The sequence below is a fragment of the Coregonus lavaretus genome (genome assembly GCF_964263955.1).
Source record: "Coregonus lavaretus genome assembly, contig: HAP1_SCAFFOLD_90, whole genome shotgun sequence".
Lineage (NCBI taxonomy): Eukaryota > Metazoa > Chordata > Actinopteri > Salmoniformes > Salmonidae > Coregonus > Coregonus lavaretus.
The window spans coordinates 805,432-824,575 of record NW_028160689.1 but is presented as its reverse complement, the minus strand read 5'-3'; the positions used below and the strand labels follow the sequence as shown (position 1 = coordinate 824,575).

The 19,144-nt window shown below is 44.3% G+C and overlaps 1 long non-coding RNA gene across 1 annotated transcript; it reads left to right on the top strand.

Annotated features, from left to right (window-relative positions):
• The first annotated feature begins 7,384 nt into the window (after nt 1–7,384).
• On the top strand, nt 7,385–7,847 carry LOC311121553. Its single transcript, XR_014612299.1, has 3 exons — nt 7,385–7,474; nt 7,629–7,707; nt 7,800–7,847. It is a non-coding gene; the product is annotated as an uncharacterized lncRNA (long non-coding RNA).
• Nucleotides 7,848–19,144: the final 11,297 nt, after the last annotated feature.

Below are 19,144 nucleotides of genomic sequence, written 5' to 3'. Positions count from 1 at the left end.
AGGTGGTCTGGTTCATCCTTGGGAGCAATTTCCAAACACCTGAAGGTACCACGTTCATCTGTGCAAACAATAGTATGCAAGTATAAACACCATGGGACCACGCAGCCGTCATACCGCTCAGGAAGGAGATGCGTTCTGTCTCCTAGAGACGAACGTACTTTGGTGCAAATTAGGGGTGTAACGATCCATCTACTACATCGATGTATCGATTTATATTCCTATGATCCAACTACATCGATCTGTGCTCGGCGAGTTGGCCTTTTGGACAACATATATCGATCTAACATCGTTTTAAAATGTAATAAATCGATTGTATCGATACTAGGAAATAACCCATTGGATTTAAGCACGTCAGACTTTATATGGATGTTTTTTCTTAGCACTTTTAATGATAAAGGCTTTAAACATTACTCGATTCAGTCTGCCTATCCGTGACGTCATCGCGCCAACAGCAGCGAAAGGTAAAGTCAACTCTGCAGAAGCCTCAGGTCTCGCCTGCATGTTTAGTCAGAGACTAGGCCAAAACTCAGCTCGGGCGAAAAACATCACGGCAACAATTGCCAAGTTTATCTGCAAAGACATGCGACCCTACAGTGTGGTTGAAAATCCGGGATTCCGTGAAATGATTCAAACATTGGAGCCAAGGTACACAATACCAAGCCGACCACACTTCTCAGAAAAGGTTATTCCTGCATTGTACGAAAGTACTAAGAATGATGTGAAGCTGTCGCTTTCTCAAGCTGAACGAGTAGCGATAACGACAGATGGCTGGACGTCATGCTCAAATCAAGAGTATGTGACAATTACCTCTCATCACATTGATCCGGAGTGGAAAATGAAGACCTTTGTTCTGCTAACCAGAGTTTTAAATGAAGCCCATACTGGTAAAAATATTGGCGCGTTACTGCGTGAAGCCTGCATGGAGTGGAAAATCTACGACAAGAATCCTGCCATCGTCACAGATAACGCCAGGAATATGATTGTGGCCGGTGCAGAAGCCCAGTTCAGTCCACACATTACCTGCTTCGCACATACACTCAACCTTGCCTCGCAGAAGGGTTTGTGGGTGGACCGTGCTTCCAGGTTGTTGGGGAAAGTGCGAAAAATTGTTGGATATTTTCACCGCAGCCCGATTGCATGTCACGCCCTACAGGAAAAACAAACTCTGATGGATTTACCAAAACATAAACTGATCCAAGACATAATCACCAGATGGAACAGTTCATTCGAAATTCTTGAACGTTTTTTGGAACAACAGCCAGCTATAATGGCAACTCTGATGTCCAAGGATCTACGAAAGGGGGTCACAGATGTAGGCACGCTGAGTGAGAGTGATATTGCCAACATGGATGACATTGTTCAGTTGATGGGTCCTGTCAAAATGGCAACCACTGTGATGTGTGAAGAAGACCAGCCAACTCTCTCTGTAATTGCTCCTCTTCAAGCAAAACTGCTGAAACACCTACAGCCATGCGAAGACGACTCAACCCTGGTTGCAGAGATTAAGAGGGTGATGGCCAGTGACCTCTCCACACGCTACAGAGGCACCCAAGATGCTCACAACATAGGTAATTAATTTGGAGTCTTAATTCAAATCAACTTGGTTAATATTTTAGGTTATTAGACTGTATTAATTTGTAAAATGCCACACCTTTGTGTTTTCAAGTTTGAATTTGAGTTGTTTTTTCATATGGAAAAGTAAACAAGATATCTGCAATACAATTCTTAGTTCATGGTGGCTTTACATCATCACTGTGCCACATTTCTTTTAAACATACTAAAGTTTAATCTTCTGATTATTTTGTGTATGAGGAGTGTCATGAGCCCTCTCACTCCACCGGGCTACCACCTTAATTTGTTTCCACTATCTTCCACTCTGCTCACCACTCTCTCTACTCAGCCTAACTAGCTCCACCTGTCCCTGCTCTGCTCTGCTCTAATTACTCTGCCAGCTGCGCTGCATTACCCACTAACCTCTCCCAGTATTTAAAGCCCTGTCTTTCAGCTCTCCTTTGTCAGATCGTCTGCAAAGCTCACACCCGGAACCTGTTTGCTCGCGCTTCTGGCTCACCTTTGTTTTGTGACCCCGGACCTGCCTGATTCTTGGATACTCTTCTGCCCCAGGGAAACCAGACCTGCTTTCTGCCATAACGACTCCTGACTACTCTTCGATCCCGTTTTTATAAACTTTCTGGTGTGACGCAATTGTGGTCCTCTGGTCGTCTGTCTGAATCGTGACAGTACGATCTGACCATCATGGACTCAGCGCACACTTCCCCCGACATGGAAACCGACGAACCTGAGCAACCCACCGCCATGCTACGCCTGGAACACACTGAGAGAGGGCTAGCCCGCATGAGCGGCGACATCACCTCTCTGCTTCAGGTCGGCCACCAACAGCATCAGCAGTTCCAGCAGCACCAGCAGCAGTTCCAGCAGCAGCAACAACAACTCGCCATGATCATCCAACTCCTCACCAACCTTACCCCAGCCACTCCGCCCACCGGCCCGTTTCCAGGCAGTCTGCCCACCAGCCCTGCCCCCGAGTTACCTGCCCCGGTCATTGCAGCCGCTGCTCCGGAACCCAAGATTGGAAACCCCGAGCGGTTCAACGGCGATTCAACCCAGGTCCGGCCATTCCTGACTAGCTGCCGACTTCAGTTCTCCTTGCAGCCAAGGACCTTCGCCACGGAGGGGGCTAAAGTTGGGTATGCCATCACTCACCTGACGGGCCGAGCTCGACTCTGGGGAACAGCAGAGTTCGAACGTCAAACCCCCGCATGTGCAACCTTCGACCTGTTTGCTGAGGAGATGCTGAAGGTGTTTGACCTGGATTCACCAACCGCAGAGGCGTCTCGTGAACTGTTCAGTATTCGACAAGGCAGACGTACAGTCGCAGACCATTCCATCGACTTCCGAACCCTGGCAAGACGAAGTTCTTGGAACACACCATCGTTGGTGGACGCGTTCTTCCATAGCTTGGCTGACTATATCAAGGACGAGTTGGTCTCCCATGAACTGCCTTCCACTCTTGATGAAGCCATCGCACTGACTGTCCGGATCGACAGAAGGATACAGACCCGTCGTCGTGAGAGGGGGCGCCAAGGTCCACCAACTACCGGCATTCGGAGAGATCCGACTGGGCTCCTGTCATCTACTGCCACTCACCCAAGTCAGCTTGATCAGTCTGAGCCTATGGAGATTGGGCGAGCCTCTCTCACTCCTGCAGAGCGCCAGCGCCGCTTCACCTCAAACCTCTGCCTCTATTGTGGAGGTGATGGACATCGTGTGGTAACCTGCCCTTTAAAAGCCGAAGCTCACCGGGCATAGGGGGAGTCCGGTTGAGCTCAATGACCATCCAGTCCTCCGACCGCAAACCCCTGCTGCAAGTTCACCTCCGCCTCTCTGACTCAACTCACACCCTGGCTGCTCTGGTGGATTCTGGCGCCGAAGCCAACATAATGGACATCAAGCTGGCACGCCAACTGGGACTGGAGAACCTCCGTTTGACACCTCCTATTCCTGCCCGGGCACTGGACGGACACTTACTCGGATCGGTCACTCATGTCACGGTCCCGGTCTCGATGGGTCTGTCCGGAAACCATCAAGAAACTATCCAGTTTCACCTGCTCCCCTCTCCAGGCCAACCCCTCATCCTGGGTTACCCATGGCTCCGCCGGCACAACCCTCAGCTCGACTGGGTGACCGGGGTGATCAGGGAGTGGGGAGAGGACTGCCACCGAACCTGCCTGCTTGCTGCCGCACTACCCCCTCGGCCAGTACCTACTAACTCCGCTCCTGACCTCTCCAATGTCCCAGAATGCTACCATGGTCTCAGAGAAGTGTTTAACAAAGCAAGAGCCACATCTCTGCCCCCTCACCGACCGTACGACTGTGCCATCGACCTCCTCCCTGGAACAGCCCCTCCAAAGGGCCGTCTTTATTCGTTGTCTGCTCCTGAAAGAAAGTCCATGGAGGACTACATCAATGACTCTCTGTCCGCAGGATTAATCCGTTCATCTTCATCTCCTGCTGGTGCTGGCTTCTTCTTTGTGGGGAAGAGGGACGGATCTCTTCGCCCCTGCATCGACTACAGGGGACTCAACGACATCACAGTGAAAAACCGTTACCCTCTGCCTCTGCTCACCTCTGCTTTTGAGTTGCTCCAGGGAGCCACTGTTTTTACCAAGTTGGATCTCAGAAACGCTTACCACCTAGTGCGGATCCGGGAGGGAGATGAATGGAAAACCGCATTCAATACACCAACAGGCCACTACGAGTATCTGGTTATGCCTTTTGGCCTCACCAATGCTCCTGCTGTGTTCCAGGCTCTAGTGAATGATGTACTGCGGGACATGTTAAACAAGTTTGTCTTCGTTTACCTGGATGACATCTTAATCTACTCCAGAAACCTGTCTGAACACACCCGCCATGTCCAGCAAGTCCTTCATCGTCTTCTGGAGAATTCCCTCTACGCCAAGGCAGAGAAATGTGAGTTTCACGTCAAGACAGTGGCCTTCCTGGGGTACATAGTGGCAGAGGGAAGTATCCAAATGGATCCTGCCAAAGTATCAGCAGTCACTTCATGGCCAGTTCCGGAGAACAGAAAGAAGCTGCAACAGTTTCTGGGGTTTGCTAACTTCTATAGAAAGTTTATCCGGAACTACAGTACCGTTGCTGCCCCTCTCACTGCTCTAACCAGCACCAAGCAACCCTTCACCTGGACCCCAGCAGCCGACAAAGCCTTCAGTACCCTCAAGGTAAGGTTCACCTCCGCTCCCATCCTCCAGATGCCTGATGTGGACCGGCAATTCATTGTGGAGGTGGACGCCTCGGATGTGGGAGTTGGTGCTGTGATTTCTCAGTGGGCTGCGGAGGATAGGAAGCTCCATCCCTGTGCCTTTTTCTCACGTCGGTTGTCCCCCTCTGAGTGCAATTACGACATAGGGAACCGAGAGCTGCTGGCTGTGAAGCTTGCCTTGGAGGAGTGGCGTCACTGGCTGGAGGGGTCCACCATTCCATTTCTCGTTTGGACCGATCATAAGAACTTGGAGTACATCCGCACGGCCAAACGGTTGAACTCCAGGCAGTCCCGCTGGGCCCTGTTCTTCACCAGGTTTAATTTCACTCTGTCATACCGGCCTGGATCACGCAACACCAAGCCAGACGCCCTCTCCCGTCAATTCCAGAAGGATGACACCCCCTCCAAGGATCCTGTGTCGATTCTGCCAAGTCCCTGCATCGTAGCAGCTCTGACCTGGGCTGTTGAGGAACAGGTGCTGGAAGCTCTCCGTAACCAGCCAGGTCCCAGCACTTGCCCAGCTGACCGCCTTTTTGTCCCCGAAAACCTGAGGTCCCAGGTCGTTCAGTGGGGACATGACTCCCGCCTAGCTTGTCACCCTGGCTCCACCCGCACTTACAACCTGCTCGCCCAGAGGTTCTGGTGGCCCTCTCTGAGAAAGGATGTACGGGAATTCGTCCAAGCCTGCCCCATCTGCAACCAACACAAGTCGTCCTGCCAGCCCCCAGCCGGATTGCTGCAGCCCCTGCCTGTGCCCAGACGTCCCTGGTCTCACATCGCCCTTGACTTTGTCACGGGGCTGCCCCCTTCAAGTGGCATGACCGTCATTCTCACCATAGTTGACCGATTCAGCAAGATGGCACACTTCATTCCCCTCCCCAAGCTCCCAACCGCCAAGGAGACCGCCCAGGTGGTCCTGGAACACGTCTTCCGGATCCACGGACTGCCAAAGGATGTAGTTTCTGACCGTGGTCCACAATTCTCCTCCGCTTTTTGGAAGGAGTTCTGTCACCTGCTGGGAGCCACAGTCAGTCTGACTTCCGGATTCCATCCCCAATCCAATGGGCAGTCAGAGCGGGCAAATCAGGAGCTCGAGAAGGCACTGCGATGCATGACTTCACGCAACCCCCACTCCTGGTCGCAGCAATTGACATGGGTGGAGTACGCACACAATTCTCTGACCTGCTCTGCCATCGGTATGTCCCCTTTCCAATGTGTTTATGGATACCAGCCTCCTCTATTTGCCAGCCAGGAAGGGGAGGTTACTTGCCCATCTGCACTTGCTTTTGCCCGTCGATGTCGCCGCACCTGGTCACAAGCCCGAGCCACACTCCTCAGATCCGTTGCCAGCTACACTACCGGGGCCAACCGTCGGAGAATTCCTGCTCCCACCTACCATGTTGGTCAAAGGGTGTGGTTGTCATCGAGGAACCTGCCACTCAGGGTGGAGTCGCAAAAGCTGGCACCTCGGTTCATTGGCCCATTCCCTATCATAAGAGTGATTAGCCCAACTGCTGTCCGGCTCCAACTGCCTAATTCCATGAGGGTGCACCCCACTTTCCATGTGTCTAAGATTAAGCCCATTCATGAGAGTCCGCTGGTCCCTGCTGCGCCTTGTCCTCCTCCTCCACAGCTCGTCGATGGTGGTCTGGTTTACACCGTCCGCCGCCTGCTTCGGTCCAGACGGAGGGGTAGGGGTCTCCAGTACCTCATTGACTGGGAGGGCTATGGACCTGAGGAAAGGACCTGGGTGCCAGCTAGTCGGATTGTGGATAGGACTCTCATCACCGCCTTCCACCAACGGCATCCTGATCAACCTGCAATCCGTAGGGGCCGCCCCAGAGGGGTCCCTAACCGTCCTGCCCGCTCGGCTTCCTGTCCTGTGCCTGATCCTGTCTCGGGACCTGTCCCATCTCCCGACCACGGCCCTCCGGCTTCCTCCGAGGATGAGGACGTTCACTCGGACCGTTCGGAGGAGTTCTAGCCCTCCTCCGGCTCCCCTCCTCCCGCCCGGCGTGGTGTTGCTCTTGGGACTTCTGGGGCCGTCCCTTGGGGGGGGGGTTCTGTCATGAGCCCTCTCACTCCACCGGGCTACCACCTTAATTTGTTTCCACTATCTTCCACTCTGCTCACCACTCTCTCTACTCAGCCTAACTAGCTCCACCTGTCCCTGCTCTGCTCTGCTCTAATTACTCTGCCAGCTGCGCTGCATTACCCACTAACCTCTCCCAGTATTTAAAGCCCTGTCTTTCAGCTCTCCTTTGTCAGATCGTCTGCAAAGCTCACACCCGGAACCTGTTTGCTCGCGCTTCTGGCTCACCTTTGTTTTGTGACCCCGGACCTGCCTGATTCTTGGATACTCTTCTGCCCCAGGGAAACCAGACCTGCTTTCTGCCATAACGACTCCTGACTACTCTTCGATCCCGTTTTTATAAACTTTCTGGTGTGACGCAATTGTGGTCCTCTGGTCGTCTGTCTGAATCGTGACAAGGAGGTGGTCATCACTTGCAATTTCAGGTCAACTTAATTTAATAATGCAATGAATGCAATATTCTTGTTCTTTAAACAGCATCAGCGTTGGATCCGCGATTTAAAGAACTGCCCTACCTGGAAAAAGAGGACAGAGAACAGGTCTACACAAAACTGGTTTTTGAGGCAGAAGTGTCCCACCAGGTAACTCTTCTCTCCTCTTTCCTCTGCTCTTTTCTCTTCTCCCCTTTCATTTGTCCTCTCTCAAATCTCATCTGTTCTTTATCTTCCTCTAAATTTATGTGTGCAGTATTACAGATCAGAAATTTGAACAGTTCACACATTCTTACATCAATAGATGCAAGCAATGGGAAATCAGGAGGAAGACGAGGGAAGCTCAAGCACAAAGCTGTCAGGATTCAATGAAGAGACCACAGGTGTGTTTCATGTGATACCAATAAAAGATTGTTGTTGTTTTGTATTAATGAGAAACATGACTATATTTTGAAATATATTTCTTATATTGTAGCTCCAAATGAGTCACCTCCTTGTAAGAAGAAAGCCTTAGATGCGCTGTTTGGCGATTCCTTCACCCAAAGAGAAAGAAAATCCACAAACGAGACAGCCAAAGCAGAGGTGTTAAAGTACCGAGCAAAAGATGCGTTGCCTTTGACTGAAAATGCCATGAAGTGGTGGAGATCTCAGGAGAAAGAGCTACCTGTACTTTCTACCCTTGCTAAACGGTACCTGTGCATTCCAGGCACCAGTGTGCCAGCAGAACGAGTTTTTAGTACTGCTGGCGACATAGTGAACGCACAGAGAAGTGTTCTGCAGCCAGATCATGTTGATCAGTTGATATTTTTGAAAAAAAATCTGTAGTCATTGAAGAGTAGCCTAGTAGGTTACACTTGATCTTTTGTTGAATATTGTTTGTTTATTAAAATGAGAGTAGTAGCAGGTTCATCCACTGCTCATTCAACCTGAAGAAATGTTGGTTGCACTTTATTTTTGATTTTAATACTGTATTTGTATTTTAATGTTGAAAAACAAAAGCAGAAGTAGCAGGTAAACCTACTGTTAATTCAACCTGAAGAGATGTTGGTTGCACTTTATTTTTGATATTAATACTGTATTTGTATTGTAATGTTGAAAAACAAAAGCAGAAGTAGCAGGTAAACCTACTCTTTATTCAACCTGAAGAGATGTTGGTTGCACTTTATTTTTGATATTGATATTGTAATATTTTTATGTTGAAAAACAAAAGCAGAAGTAGCAGGTAAACCTACTGTTAATTCAACCTGAAGAGATGTTGGTTGCACTTTATTTTTGATATTAATACTGTATTTGTATTGTAATGTTGAAAAACAAAAGCAGAAGTAGCAGGTAAACCTACTGTTAATTCAACCTGAAGAAATGTTGGTTGCACTTTATTTTTGATATTAATACTGTATTTGTATTGTAATGTTGAAAAACAAAAGCAGAAGTAGCAGGTAAACCTACTCTTTATTCAACCTGAAGAGATGTTGGTTGCACTTTATTTTTGATATTGATATTGTATTATTTTTATGTTGAAAAACAAAAGCAGAAGTAGCAGGTAAACCTACTGTTAATTCAACCTGAAGAGATGTTGGTTGCACTTTATTTTTGATATTAATATTGTAATATTTTTATGTTGAAAAACAAAAGCAGAAGTAGCAGGTAAACCTACTGTTGAAATGTTGGTTGCACTTACTGTACTTTTATTGAAAATGTATTGAATATTGAAAATGAGATCAGACAATTTTAACTTCCTGTTAATTCAACCTAAAGTGTTGTTTGCACTTTATTCAAATAAAATGTGAATGCATTTGCCATTCATTGTTGTTTACTTGTTTATTTATATTCATAATTAATTGATACCTGATTCCATTACAAGAAACAGGAATCTAGGAAACTTCACCTGCACTGTCCAGTATCCAGGTATTTATTTCAGTCACACTGGTTGAATTATTGGCTAAAAGGTTACTGAATCGATTTCAAGTCACTGAATCGTTTCGGATCGTATCGTTCTAAATGAACCAATATCGTCCTTGAATCGTATCGACAACTACGAATCGTGATACAAATCGAATCGTTGTTAAAACGAATCGTTACACCCCTAGTGCAAATCAATCCCAGAACAACAGCATAGGACATTGTGAAGATGCTGGAGGATACGGGTAGAAAAGTGTCTATATCCACAGTAAAATTAGTCCTATATTGACATAACCTGAAAGGCCGCTCAGCAAGGAAGAAGCCACTGCTCCAAAACCGCCATAAAAAAAGCCAGACTACGGTTTGCAATTGCACATGGGGACAAAGATCGTACTTTTTTGAGAAATGTCCTCTGGTCTGATGAAACAAAAATAGAACTGTTTGGCCATAATGACCATTGTTATGTTTGAAGGAAAATAATGTTATGTTTGCAAGCAGAAGAACACCATCCCAACCGTGAAGCACGGGGGTGGCAGCATCATGCTGTCGGGGTGCTTTTCTGCAGGAGGGATTGGTGCACTTCACAAAATAGATGGCATCATGAGGAAGGAAGATTATGTAGATATATTGAAGCGACATCTCAAGACATCAGTCAGGAAGTTAAAGCTTGGTCGCAAATGGGTCTTCCAAATGGACAATGACCCCAAGCATACTTCCAAAGTTGTGGCAAAATGGCTTAAGGACAACAAAGTCAAGGTATTGGAGTGGCCATCACAAAGCCCTGACCTCAATCCTGTAGAAAATGTGTGGGCAGAACTGAAAAAGTGTGTGCGAGCAAGGAGGCCTACAAACCTGACTCAGTTACACCAGGTCTGTTAGGAGGAATGGGCCAAAATTCACCCAACTTATTGTGGGAAGCTTGTGGAAGGCTACCCGAAATGTTTGATCCAAGTTAAACAATTTAAAGGCAATGCTACCAAATACTAATTGAGTGTATGCTCATCAGTCATGACAATTATATATTTACATTTACGTAATTTAGCAGACGCACTTATCCAGAGCAACTTACAGTTAGTGAGTATTACATTATCATACTGGCCCCCCGTGGGAAACGAACCCACAACCCTGGCGTTGCAAGCGCTATGCTCTACCAACTGAGCTACATCCTCCACTCACTATAACAGGGGTTAGACACTACACAGACTCATTTCCTAGACCTTTAAAACACTGGCAGTTTGTCTACTTCACTTCTTTAGTCTACTCTCTGATCACTCCAGATAGCCCAGTAAATAAAACAAATGCTGACAAAATTGGTATCAAACCATGCAAGTCTGAGTAGCATGGAATAACATACCATCTTATTGAAACAGTTCATCATGAAACAGTTCTACTGCAACTTTTCATGCACAGTGGGAAGTTGGAACGAACAACAAACTTAGTTAGATAGAACCTGCTCTTACCATGAGAAACACATTTCCCAATCTTCTCCTCCTCTTCTTCATCTTTTATGTTGACATTCAGCTCCAGTGTTTGACTGCAGTCTTCCAGCTTCACTGATGCCATCTCTGGATCCTGCTTAGCAAACTGGGCTCCACTGTCACAATCAGGACCCACTGACTGTAGGTTTGGACTCAGTGTGGAAGGAGAGAGGCTCGCTGGGTTTGCCCTCACTATTGATGTTACCGGCCTCAGATTTAATTCTAGTCGTCCTGTAGTAACAATGAGAAACAGACAAAAAGTTATTGTCTTGACAGTTCTGGCACTTTCTTTATTCTCTAAAAATATATTATATTTCTTCTTGTTAAATTATCTAATTCAGTGCTTGACTTGGACTGAAATAGGTACCGGTACTCATTTTGGGTGCTGGTACTGTTTATATTTAGGTGCAGGAGCTCCACAATACTGTTGAGCTAACATTCTATAAGAGGAACATGAGCTTAAGCACTAGATATTTGAGGTGCCGGTACTTAACCTATAGTAGATTTTCCCAAATTCACATACAGTACCAGTCAAAAGTTTTAGAACACCTACTCATTCCAGGGGTATTCTTTATTGTTACTATTTTCTACATTGTATAATAATAGTGAAGACATCACAACTATGAAATAACACATATGGAATCATGTAGTAACCTAAATATATTTTATATTTGAGATTCTTCAAAGTAGGCAACCTTTGCCTTGATGACAGCTTTGCACACTCTTGGCATTCTCTCTACCAGCTTCACGAGGTATTCACCTGGAATGCATTTCAATTAACAGGTGTGCCTTGTCAAAAGTTAATTTGTGGAATTTCTTAATGCGCTTGAGCCAATCAGTTGTGTTGTGACAAGGTAGGGGTGGTATCCAGAAGATAGCCCTATTTGGTAAAAGACCAAGTCCATATTATTGCAAGAACAGCTCAAATAAGCAAAGAGAAACAACAGTCCATCATTACTTTAAGACATGAAGGTCAGTCAATATGGAACATTTCAAGAACTTTGAAAGTTTCTTCAAGTGCATTCGCAAAAACCATCAAGCGCTATGATGAAACTGGCTCTCATGAGGACCGCCACAGGAAAGGAAGACCCAGAGTTACCTCTGCTGCAGGGGATAAGTTCATTAGAGTTACCAGCCTCAGAAATTGCAGCCCAAATAAATGCTTCACAGACTTCAAGTAACAGACACATCTCAACATCAACTGTTCAGAGGAGACTGCGTGAATCAGGCCTTCATGGTCGAATTGCTGCAAGGAAACCACTACTAAAGGACACCAACAAGTAGAAGAGACTTGCTTGGGCCAAACAACATGAGCAATGGACATTAGACTGGTGGAAATATGTCCTTTTGTCGGTGTCCAAATTTGAGATTTTTGGTTCCAACCGCAGTGTCTTTGTGAGACACAGAGTAGGTGAACGGATGATCTCTACATGTTTGGTTCCCACCGTGAAGCATGGAGGAGGAGGTGTGATGGTGCTTTTCTGGTGATTTATTTAGAATTCAAGGCACACTTAACCAGCATGGCTACCACAGCAATCTGCAGCGATACTCCATCCCATCTGGTTTGGGTTTAGTGGGATTATCATAGGTTTTTCAACAGGACAATGACCCAACACACCTCCAGGCTGTGTAAGGGCTATTTGACCAAGAAGGAGAGTGATGGAGTGCTGCATCAGATGACCTGGCCTCCACAATCAACCGACCTCAACCCAATTGAGATGGTTTGGGATGAGTTGGCCACAGAGTGAAGGAAAAGCAGCCAACAAGTGCTATGCTGTGAACTTCTTCAAGATTGTTGGAAAAGCATTCCAGGTGAAGCTGGTTGAGAGAATGCCAAGAGTGTGCAAATCTGTCATCAAGGCAAAAATCTAAAATATATTTTGATTTGTTTAACACTTATGGTTACTACATGATTCCATATGTGTTATTTTATAGTTTAGATGTCTTCACTATTATTCATTATTCTACAATGTAGAAAAGTGTAAAAAATTAAGAAAAACCCTTAAATGAGTAGGTGTGTCCAAACGTTTGACTGGTGCTGTATATTTGCCACTGCTTGACAAAAAAAATTGTAACTTATTGTTCGATAGAACCTGCTCTTACCATGAGAAACAGATTTCCCAATCTTCTCCTCCTCTTCTTCATCTTTAATGTTGACATTCAGCTCCAATGTTTGACTGCAGTCTTCCAGCTTCACTGATGCCATCTCTGGATCCTGCAGTGCAAACTGGGCTCCACTGTCAATCAGGACCCAGTGACTGTAGGTTTGGACTCAGTGTGGAAGGAGAGAGGCAGGCTGGGTTTGTCCTCAATATTGATGATACCGGCCTCAGATTTAATTCTAGTCGTCCTGTAGTAATAAAGAGAAACGGACACAAAAGTTATTGTCTTGACAATTCTGGCACTTTCTTTATTCTCTAAAAATATATTAGATCAGGTAGCTAAGCATTGACAACAAACCATTTATTAATTTCACATTAGACACAAATTGCACACTTTAAATTAAACAACGTAAGTGCACTTAACCTATAGTAGATTTCAGAAATTCACATAATTGACTCAAAAACCATTTAGTACAAGGCTGCAGTTTGTTTTAGGCAGCACTATAATATTTTCCTGAATAACGTTGTCTTCACTGTATTATTTCAATTGTAGTGTCTGAGGGTCTAGGATTTTGCTGATGTTGAAATGGTGTAACAGATGAACTTTACTCTACTTTGCTGAAACATCTGGAAAGCATTACTAAAGTTCCTGGAAAAAAGGATATGGGGAGAGATGTGGAAAAGGCCAGGGATTGGAGATTAGAATCACGCCATACTATGTCATATATGATATAAATACCATGTCTTGAACAGGAGGAGGTTAGAATAGCGAATTACAGAATTGGCTCCTGCTGTTCTTCAGATATCTGCAGGTATCTGTAAATCTGACGCTGAAAACTCTTTGTTATAATAAACCTTTATAAACAAAGTACAGTGTCGGCGGACTTCTTATCATCACGGCATTATCAGCAAAACTTTGTCTTTTTACTACACAATCATAAAACAATTGTATTTATTTATAGGTATACAGTGGGGAAAAAAAGTATTTAGTCAGCCACCAATTGTGCAAGTTCTCCCACTTAAAAAGATGAGAGAGGCCTGTAATTTTCATCATAGGTACACGTCAACTATGACAGACAAATTGAGAAAAAAAAATCCAGAAAATCACATTGTAGGATTTTTCATGAATTTATTTGCAAATTATGGTGGAAAATAAGTATTTGGTCACCTACAAACAAGCAAGATTTCTGGCTCTCACAGACCTGTAACTTCTTCTTTAAGAGGCTCATCTGTCATCCACTCGTTACCTGTATTAATGGCACCTGTTTGAACTTGTTATCAGTATAAAAGACACCTGTCCACAACCTCAAACAGTCACACCCCAAACTCCACTATGGCCAAGTCCAAAGAGCTGTCAAAGGACACCAGAAACAAAATTGTAGACCTGCACAAGGCTGGGAAGACTGAATCTGCAATAGGTAAGCAGCTTGGTTTGAAGAAATCAACTGTGGGAGCAATTATTAGGAAATGGAAGACATACAAGACCACTGATAATCTCCCTCGATCTGGGGCTCCACGCAAGATCTCACCCCGTGGGGTCAAAATGATCACAAGAACGGTGAGCAAAAATCCCAGAACTACATGGGGGGACCTAGTGAATGACCTGCAGAGAGCTGAGACCAAAGTAACAAAGCCTACCATCAGTAACACACTACGCCGCCAGGGACTCAAATCCTGCAGTGCGAGACGTGTCCCCCTGCTTAAGCCAGCCCCGTCTGAAGTTTGCTAGAGTGCATTTGGATGATCCAGAAGAGGATTGGGAGACTGTCATATGGTCAGATGAAACCAAAATATAACTTTTTGGTAAAAACTCAACTCGTCGTGTTTGGAGGACAAAGAATGCTGAGTTGCATCCAAAGAACACCATACCTACTGTGAAGCATGGGGGTGGAAACATCATGCTTTGGGGCTGTTTTTCTGCAAAGGGACCAGGACGACTGATCCATGTAAAGGAAAAAATGAATGGGGCCATGTATCGTGAGATTTTGAGTGAAAACCTCCTTCCATCAGCAAGGGCATTGAAGATGAAACGTGGCTGGGTCTTTCAGCATGACAATGATCCCAAAAACACCGCCCGGGCAACGAAGGAGTGGCTTCGTAAGAAGCATTTCAAGGTCCTGGAGTGGCCTAGCCAGTCTCCAGATCTCAAACCCATAGAAAATCTTTGGAGGGAGTTGAAAGTCTGTGTTGCCCAGCGACAGCCCCAAAACATCACTGCTCTAGAGGAGATCTGCATGGAGGAATGGGCCAAAATACCAGCAACAGTGTGTGAAAACCTTGTGAAGACTTACAGAAAACGTTTGACCTTTGTCATTGCCAACAAAGGGTATATAACAAAGTATTGAGAAACTTTTGTTATTGACCAAATACTTATTTTCCACCATAATTTGCAAATAAATTCATAAAAAATCCTACAATGTGATTTTCTGGATTTTTTTTTCTCAATTTGTCTGTCATAGTTTACGTGTACCTATGATGAAAATTACAGGCCTCTCTCATCCTTTTAAGTGGGAGAACTTGCACAATTGGTGGCTGACTAAATACTTTTTTTCCCCACTGTAACTTCACAAGCCCTTAATTCATTAGATTAATTTAATTTAATTGTACAACACTTAATTAGAGAAAAACAAAACTGAGATATCTTGAATCACCCATACGTTTGAAAAAAACTCAAGATACAGCTGTATGATTTGTAGTCCATATCGCCCTGCCCTAACAGAGTACATTACTTTATACTGTACTATTGTACTGTACTGAACTAAACTTTTCTTTCCTGTACTCTGCTGTACTTTCCAATCTTGTGAAACAGTCGCCATGTTTCCAATAACTTGTCCAGTGATCTTTTTCTGGACATTTAGAAAAAGTTTGCATAGAAAATAGATACGACAATCCCTCTAGGGTGATTCCATGTAACTATCTTGTGTCGATAAAAACAGCTGGACGTAATGATTCACCCTGTAACGTCAAAATTATTTGGCAATAATCATTTATTTAAAAAAACACTGTTTCAATCCTCACTTGTCAGAATAAAGAAACGTTGACAAAAGAAAAACCCACCCCTCCAACGATTAAAAATGTTGTTGAGCTTTAGAACATTTCTCCTATATCTGCCGTCTCCATCTGCCATAATTATTTATTTTTATTTATTCCATTACACATGTCGCAAAGATTATTTTAGCAACATTGCTTTTGTCGAATGCAGCTGGGTCAATGGAAACCTGCCTAATGTCTGAGTGATTGGTTCAGATTTGGTCCGGTCTAATGTTTGACCCAAGTCAGTTAAGAACAAATTCTAATTTACAATGATGGCTTACCCCGGCCAAACCTTAACCCGAACGACACCCACTATGGGACTCCTAATCACAGCCGGATAATGATACAGCCTGGAATCAAACCAGGCTCTGTAGTGTCTTAGACCGCTGCGCCACTCAGGAGCCCTGTGACTAATCATTTTGGCTAGTTAAACTCTGAAAAGGCCTATCAGCTAACCAACTTTATCAGGAATTATCCTGAGCCTATTTGCAATGAGAATCAATGCATTTGCACAGCGGGAAATGCAGAAGTATTTAATTTTTTGCTATGATCATCTCGTCGAAAATGTACAGAGACAAACTTGAAACCACTGATTATCATGACAATTTAGCTGACAGGGTTAAACTCCCGGACAACAGTGGTTTCAGAGTCCTGCAATAGAGTGAAGACGCTAATATTTGTGTAAAGTCTACATAGTTGTGTTCTGTGGGTGTCACTGAGTAGGCTGAACAATACATAGGTAGGGCTGTACATTGCAATATGAATGTTCAATACAAACAAAAGAAACAGCATACTCAACTGGCGTAACGCGGTAAGGACCAAGAACGGGGTCAATATGGACCACAGGTCACAAAATAATTATATAATAATACTGTTTTGGTTGGGCTTCAACCCCTGGTATCATATAAACACACATAAGACATGGAAACATGTAGAATTGCTTAAAAACAGCAACAACAAAAAATCTCAGCCCTGTCGTAAAATGTGTAGAGTTGCGGGATATTAGCTTAAAAACTGCTAAATGTTCTCTCCGCCAACAAGTGGCTTGTGAACAGTTTGGGGTCGCAAGTTGGGGGTTTGTTACTATGCCAATATCCATCCGGACCTTTGCCACCTAGGAAATTTGTTTGACCGGACCTTCTCAAATAGTACTGGAGTACCCCTGCAATAGACTGACTGGGAAGGTGACAACGTTTGACATGAATCCAATATTGTGTATCAGTTTGCATCACTTTCAATGAGGGCCTTTTATTTTGAGGGCGAACCGCAAATTCCACTATTGTGGCTAATCATTATTATGACTAGCTTCACATACGTAGGGACAAGCGGGTACCAGGGCTGCGTCCAGCAGGAGGACGGAGACGTTGGCCACATTCAGATACAAATGTATTATGTAGAGCAAACATGCCTCTGATTCTAAGGAATCATGTCAGTTCTATTCAGGTATTTCTATCAGAAATTTCCAAAACGTGTTTGTACTGAACATGCCCAGGCGAAACGCACTGACCTATATACGAACCTGGAAAGCCTCACAAATGAAAACGTGTAATGGACGCCGCGCCGTGTGCTTGTAAAATATACTTTAACACGTTCTTCAATCACTCTGATTGACACAAACATTACACAAAATCTTTCCCTTAATGTGATAATACCTTGACTGATTTGTTATCTAACATGTTATGACGTTATTTCGATATTAGACAGTTTAAACGTGCTATTACATACCTGTAGTAATAAAGAGAAACGGAAAGCACAGTCCTGTCGTTTTCTTTGTTCTGAAGAATGTTGCGCGCCTCCCCAGAAGTTCCTGTTCCCCAACTACCACAGAGCAACAGCGACATCTACTTCTTCTGTGGGTTTTATGGCAGACTACATCCAAAAGTTGTATTGCCGCCACCAACTGGACGGTTTGAAACCACAAAATGAATTAAATAAAAAATACATCCATACTTAATAGTGATACTAACTTACTCCACACTAATAAAAATAGTACATTGCCAAAACAAACAAAACTCCCATTTCTTCCTTCCTTTAAATCTCCACATCTCCCTTCTCAGTCTCTAGGACCTGAGATGGTAGTACGGCTTTTGACAATATTCCATGTAACTCTTTTGCCAATAAATCTTTCAGCCCCAGGAACCGTTCTGCCGCAACCACAATGATTTCTATCTTCCTAGATCTTTTCTCCACCTTGGCAGTGCCGTTAATCACCATTGCAATAAAGGCCACAAAGTCCACCTTTTTAACCTTTAAAATGTCAGGATCATCTTGTTGAAAGGCAACCCCTGCAGCTTGCATTGAAGGCTTATCCACCACCATTATATTTACTGTAAAGATAACCCCCAACAACTACAATGATTCAGTAGATCAGTAATGTTACAGTACTCTAGCATGTCTCACAGCTGCTTATGCTGACAAAACATGTTAGTGAATAGGTCAGATTTAGCTTCGTGATGCTCATTTAAACTTCCTGTCTTGTTCAGCTTCAGAACAACAGTAAATATGTCACTTGAAACATAGTTTTTTGGTAAGTCATTACACAAAAGAGAAGAGCTTGACTAGTACAAATTCATATACATACTATTTTTCATTGGCAGATAAATTACACAGGCTTGAATTAAGCCTTAATGGCTAAAATAACTCATCTAGTTTTAAAATACAATTTAATAAACAAAAAGTATCCACCCAAACTAATGGTGAAAACTGATCATCACACCATCTCTGTCTGATACATGTTGTGTCTACTAGCTCATTCCCATAGAAAACTGCAGAGGAAATCAGTACCACCCAGTCAACCAGCCTCACAGAGGATATTCAACCATAAGGGCAAATCCAAGGTAATCTCAATATCTTTACAATAGAAGCTAACAAATCACACCAAAACTGACCAGGTGAACACTGATCAGTAAAGTAAAGAGATGTTAACATTCTATAACGTTCCCTTTCCTCTGCACAGTTCTCTCACAGTGAGAAACAATAGGATTACAATAGAGTGTTCTATGATTTCTTGAGAATTAAGTGATGGAATGATTTTAATCTTAGCTAGTCAGACAACTGATGAGGATTCTCACATTTATGTGGCCATGTTGAGAGAAACTCTTCCAACAGTCAGAGCAGGAGTACCAGATCCCTTGATATTTTACAGCTCTTCCCACAATCAGATCAGGGAAATAGATTATCTCCTGTGTGTATTTTTAGGTGTATTTTTTAGCTTTGATAGAATTGGGAAAATCTCCTCACAATGTGGGCAGTGGTGAGACCTCTTAGCTCTGTGATCTTCCTGCTGTTGCTCTCTGGATGTAGAGAAT